The sequence below is a fragment of the Alexandromys fortis genome, unplaced genomic scaffold (assembly GCF_014885135.2).
Source record: "Alexandromys fortis isolate MF-2015 unplaced genomic scaffold, M_Fortis_MF-2015_v1.1 scaffold_71, whole genome shotgun sequence".
NCBI classification, from domain to species: domain Eukaryota; kingdom Metazoa; phylum Chordata; class Mammalia; order Rodentia; family Cricetidae; genus Alexandromys; species Alexandromys fortis.
Window position 1 is genome coordinate 5,133,464 of NW_026067954.1, and position 6,590 is coordinate 5,140,053.

Below are 6,590 nucleotides of genomic sequence, written 5' to 3' on the forward strand. Positions count from 1 at the left end.
AGGAGAGAGAGCACGAGCAAGGAACTCAGGACCGCGAGGGGTGCACCCACACACTGAGACAATGGGGATGTTCTATCGGGAACTCACCAAGGCCAGCTGGCCTGGGTCTGAAAAAGCCTGGGTTAAAACCGGACTCGCTGAACATAGCAGACAATGAGGACTATTGAGACCTCAAGATCAATGGCAATGGGTTTTTGATCCTACTGCACGTACTGGCTTTGTGGGAGCCTAGGCTGTTTGGATGCTCACCTTACTAGACCTGGATGGAGGTGGGTGGTCCTTGGACTTCCCACAGGGCAGGGAACCCTGATTGCTCTTCAGGCTGATGAGGGAGGGGGACTTGGTTGGGGGAGGGGGAGGGAAATGGGAGGCGGTGGAGGGGAGGAGGCAGAAATCTTTAATAAATAAAGAAAAAATGTTATTTGTGTGTGGATGTACACATGCTACAATATGCACATGGAAGTCAGGGGACAGCTTGCAGGAGTTGGTTCCCTTCTTCCACTATGTGGGTTTCTAGAGTTGAATTCAGGCTGTCAAGCTGGGCAAGTGCCTTCCTTTAGCCACTGAGCCATCTCACCAGCTGTGGTGGTTTGAACAAGAATGAATATGTTCGAGCGCTTGTTCCCTAGTTTGTGAAACTGTTTTGGGAAGGATTAGGCGGTGTGCCCTTGTTGGAGGAGGTGTGTCGCTGGGGGCGGGCTTTGCAGTTTCAAAAGCCTACAGCATTCCCAGTTAGCTTTCTCTCTCTGCTTCTTACTTGTGGATCAAGATGTGAGCTCTCAGCTATTCCTGCTGCCATTCTTTTGCTCCATTATCATGTTCCTCTAGAGCTGTGATTCCAATTAAACACTTTCTTTTATAAGCTGTCTTGGTTATTATGTCCCTTCACAGCGACAGAAAAGAAACACATACAGAAGTTGGTACCAGCAATGGGGCATCGTTATGACATGCTTAACCATGCTGTGTTTTTTTCTAGAGGAATGTCGAAGACTTTGGAATGTTATACTAGGAAAGCAGTTGAATGCCATAATCAGAGATTAATAGGTCATCCTAGTAGGAATATGGAAGGCAATGCTGCGAGATGTGTAGAAGGTGGAGGCATAGCTCAAGAGGTGTCAGAGGGGAACAATATTGGCAACCAGGCTAGGGACCATTCTTGTGATAGATAAAACATGGGACTGCTTTCTTCTCTAGTCCTAAGAATTTGCTTGAGGCAAAATTGAAAAGTAATGGATTAATTTATTTGGTGAAGAGATTTCCAAACAGTCTAATATTGGCTCTATTGCATGGTTATTAGTAACCACATTTATCTAGGTCTACAATTAAAAAAGGGCAAGTAGGGCGAGAAGAGGACTAGAAAAACGTTAGAGCCAAGGTGTGTGCTTAAAAGAAATAAGGAGATTGGGCTGGAGAGATGGCTGCTCTTCTAGAGGTCCTGAGTTCAACTCTCAGCAACCACGTGGTGGCTAACAGCCACCTATAATGAGATCTGGCATGCAGGCATACATGGAGGGAATGTTGTAGACAAAACAAACAAACAAACAAACAAATAAATAAATAAATCTTTTTTAAAAAAAAAGGAGAGCAAGATGAGGCCTGACCTGCATTGTTATAAAAGGAGAAATGCCCTCAGGGAAAGACTTCACCCAGACATTCCAACAATCTGAAAAAGCAAAAAGCCTAAGAAATGTTATACCCCTGAAGAATAATAACTAAGAAAAGCTTCTGCAGATATGACACAAGGGGGCCAGGCTCCAATCCCAAGTGGGAGGCCAAATTTGGCGGTATTGTCCACATGGTTTTAGTGTCATGAAAAAATACAAGAGTATAGGGGTTGTGGAATTTTCATCTGATGTTAAGAGGAGTTACTGAGGCCAGGTGTGTGGCAGAATCCATTAGTGGAGATCCTGAGAGACTATTGAGTGAAGCTGTGAAGGTGTGAAACCTGTATTGCACTGGAGACCCTGAGATGTTAGATCAGCCAGAGCCATGGAATAGCTGCCAAGAAGCTGCATTCAGGGGGTGAAACCAGCCTGAGAGAGAGAGATGTGTCTTATAGGCAGCAAGCTGGAAGGGCACAGTCATCTAAGCCCTTTGACATCAATAGAATTTGGAGTTGACACTACTGGACTTTTGTCTTTCTTCTTTATGGTATTTCTTCATTTTGGTATTTCTCCATTATGCTCCAGTTCTGCCCTTTTGGAACATCAGTACATACTCTGTGCCACTGCATGTTGGAAGTATGTAGTTTGCCTTTTGATATTCTAGGGGGTTGCAATTAAGCAACTGCCTTGGGATTCAGAAAAGATTTGGACTTTTAAACTGTTAAAACTGAGAAAGACTATGGGGACTTTTGGAGTTGGACTAAATGCACATTGCATCATGACGTGAAGGTGGCCTATGGGGGCCAGGAAGTGGGATGTGGTGGCTTGAATGAGAATGGCTCCTATAGTCTCGTATGTTGGATTCTTGGTCCCCAAGTTTGGGAAGAATTGGTATGTGTGGCCATGTTGGAGAAAGCATGTCACTAGGGCCAGCCTTTTCAAAAATTCATAGCATTCCCAGTGTTCTGCCTCCTATTTGTGGATTAAGATGTGAGCTCTCTGGCCCTGTCCTTGGCAGAAGCCACAAAGTGGTCATGGGAGAGCTGGTCCTGCCTTGCTCCAGCTACCACATGGTTTTCCTTAGTTGATGGCTCCTGGTGTTGATGTGGGAAGTCCTTCTGTATATGTTGCTTTTATTGGTTAATGAATAAAGAAGTTGTTTGTTGCTTAGCAGAATAGAGCTAGATGGGGGAAAACTAAACTAAATGCTGGGAGAAAGAAGGCAGAGTCAGGGAGATGCCATGTAGCCACCAGAGGGGAAAGACGTAAGCTGCCAGCTGGAACCTTGCCTGTAGGCCAAAATATAAAATAATAAAAACAGGTCAATTTAAGATGCAAGAGCTTGGCCAGGCGGTCGTGGCTCATACCTTTAATCCCAGCACTAGGAGGCAAAGGTATGTGGATCTCTGTGAGTTCAAGGCCAGCCGGTCTACAAGAGCTAGTGCTAGGACAGGCTCCAAAGCTACCCCGTTTCAAAAAGCAAAACAACAGCCGGGCGATGGTGGCACACGCCTTTAATCCCAGCACTCGGGAGGCAGAGGCAGACAGATCTCTGTGAGTTCGAGACCAGCCTGGTCTACAGAGCTAGTTCCAGGACAGGCTCCAAAGCCACAGAGAAACCCTGTCTCGAAAAAAAAAAAAAAAAAAAAAGCAAAACAACAACAACAAAAAATATGTAAGAGCTTGCTAAGAATGTGGTAGTGATTGGCCAAGCAGTGATTTAATTAATACAGTTTCGGTGTGGTTATTTCAGGAGTCTGCGGGAAATGAACAAGAGCCTCCTACAACAAATTGGCGTACCAATGTGGTTGACTGTATCCACATTAAACCTAAGAAAGCTTGAAAAGGAATTCCAGACACAAAAGAACAGAGTTAAGCATGGCTTACCACCATGGTTCCTTAAAGAGGTCTTCCTGATTCAACAGTAGAAAAAATAAAAAAAATTTTGCAATGGTGGCTTCCTGGGCCATGCTGCCAGCACAAACACTGACTCTTTCGGGAAGTCCAGCTACAGAGCATTAAATGGAGTTTGAAAGCAGAGTGCTACAATTTGCTTAATAGCAAAACAGACCTGCTGCGTTTAGAACCTGGGTCTGGGGTGGAGAGAATTGCTCTCAGAGGCAATGAATGGACTTCTGACATATTGAACTGGGCAGAGCCAAAAGACAAAGCAGCCTTGTTGGCCCTAGCCACACCCACTTAGCAAAATAAGAAAAAAGAAAAAGATACTTCTGGTCAGAAAATAATTACAGATACACAATAAAGACAGGTTCAGATTTTAAAAAAACCCTCTAAATTGGTCACAGTGTTGGATAAATGTAGGCAGGCTTGGGAGAGAGAAGAAAAAGAGTATAGAGAGTCAAGCTTGCAGAAAAAGTAATAGAAATAAAGAAAACTAAGCTATATAAAAATGGAATATACACAGAGTCTGGATTACGTATATTATTGTGTTTTCTTTAAATTTTTTGACTGCAGAGAGACATTTGATTCTAGGGACTGCTAAGCTAAACCAACATATATATTTTAAAGGTTTCTTGACTTCAAAGTCTGAGTCTTAAGGATTTGTTGCTTTAGAAAAGAGGTTATTCTTTTGATTCCACAGAAGATGAGAACCTGTGGAATCCTTCCAGACTATGTGGTTTGATGGACCAAGATCCCCCAAAGGTCACCATAAACACTCCCAAAACTTCTTTCACTCAACTAAAAGCAGGAAGTAGTTTGGAGAGAACTATACCCAAATTCCCTAAATGATTGTTTATAAATGTCTATTTACATTTAAAGGGGGATATGCTATAAAGATTTGCATTGGTATGGATCTTGGTTTATTGATACAAAATTAAGATCAATTTTGTTATATATATTTTCTGCTCTTAAGGTATTATATTTGTACAGCTCACTTAAAAATGTAATGTATAATAAAGAAATATAGGTTAATAGACAATCATCTATAATAGTCAAACTTGTAGTCATGTTAGCTTTTTTCTTTTTCTATTTTATTTATTATGTACACAGTATTCTGCCTACATGTATGCCTGCAGGCCAGAAGAGGGCACCAGGTCTCATTGTAGATGGTTGTGAGCCACCATGTGGTTGCTGGGAATTGAACTCAGGACCTCTGGAATCTTAATCTCTGAGCCATCTCTCCAGCCCATCAATCAGTTAGGTTTTCTAGATGTATAGAGATATATTTCAGATGGATAGTTATTCTTCAAACCTTTCAAAGACTACAGAATATGGCATTTAAAATGTTTGAGAACTGAGGATTTTTCATGACGAGACACATCTGCTCCTGGCAGTATCAATTACTTCAAGAGGAATTGGGCATTGAACAGGCTCCTTATGTAGTTTGCTAACCATTTGGGCAAGAAACTGGTCTTGCCCAAACTACTTGATGGTATGCTGTATAAACTAGACATTCAGGACCCACAGAAAAATGACTGCTGAACTTACCTAAAGGTGAGACTGTCCTTCAGGGTTCCTGCTTCATGAAAGAGTTTGCCAGACATTCTGCAGGACACAGAAGAAAGTGACTGACAAACTGCCATTATAGGCGGAACTGTCTTTGAAATTTCCTTCTTCATGGAAAAGTCTGCCAGATACCATGGGCTGTAGGCTGAAGATGAGTGCCCCAATGTTACAGAACTTTGGGTGATTATCCAAGCAGCAAGATGTCTCTGTCAATTCTAGAGTTTTGGAAGTTGCTTACAATGTACTTCCTGTTTACTTAGGTAATATTATATTTTTCTGGAGTCTTTGATGGAGTTGAAGAATAGTTATAATTGTAGTTTTCCTTATTTATGATAAAAGACAAAGTAATGACTTAAGTAATATAGTTTCCGAGTGATTATTTCAAGTCTGAATGACCAGGAAGAAACAAGCGGCCTCCTACTACAATGGGGCGGGGGGGGGGGGGGGGGGGGGGGGGGCGGGGAGTTTGACCACTAGGAATTTGACCATGTTGTAGTGAATATATGGACAACACAAAATGGACTTGTTTTTTCTTTTGGGGGGAGGGGATGGTCACGTGCTGGGGGCAGACATGGGAAGACTGGGAGGTGAGTACAATCAGGACACATGATGTGAAATTCCCAAATAATCAATAAAAGTATAACTTTAATAAAAGATGGCTAGAGAGAAAGTTCTAAGGAAACAGGCATTTAAGGGCTGTCATGGGCATTGTGTAGTAAAAGAAATAAAAAGTTTTATTTTTTTTTAAAAAAAAAGATGGCTAGGCAGTGGTGCACATCTTTAATTCCAGCACTCAGGAGGCAGAGGCAGGCAGATCTCTGAGTTCAAGACCAGCGTGGTCTATAGAGTGAGTTCCAGGACAGCCAGGGCTACACAGAGAAACCCTGTCTCAGAAAAAAAAAAAAAAAGTGAGCTTTTAACCGTCCTTGTCCCTGCACTTTTGCTGTTGTCGCTGACTCTAACACTCTGAAACCATTAAGTCCAATCAAACACTTTCGTTTATAAGTTGCCTTGTCATGGTGTTTGTCATAGCAAAGCACTATTACACCAAAGCAGGGACTCAAGCAGAGGGAGAACCTGAAGGTGGAGCTGATGCAGAGGCCACGAAGGAGGCTGCTTACTGGCTTGTTCAACATGGATTGCTCAGCCTGCTTGCTTGTACACTAGGAACACCAATCCACAGGTGGCACTACTCATAGTGAGCTGGACCCTCCTATATCAATCAAAAAAAATGGCACCATAGGGTTTCTCAATCTGGTGGGAGTATTTTCCAGAGGGTCCCTCTTCTCAAAGTTTCCATTGTTGATGTGAAACTAGCCTGCACACAGTTCCAGCTTGATTTCTGTGTATCAAACTTTCTGTTTCTTTAACAACGGTGTCTTAGCATCTAGTTATGGTGCTCAACCAAGAGCAACAGCAATACACTATGTTGTTTTGAGAGCCTCTGGAGCCTTCTTGACTAGTAATTCATAGGAAGGTATCCTACGCCAGGCACTGAGAATTTCATTTAATAACTCA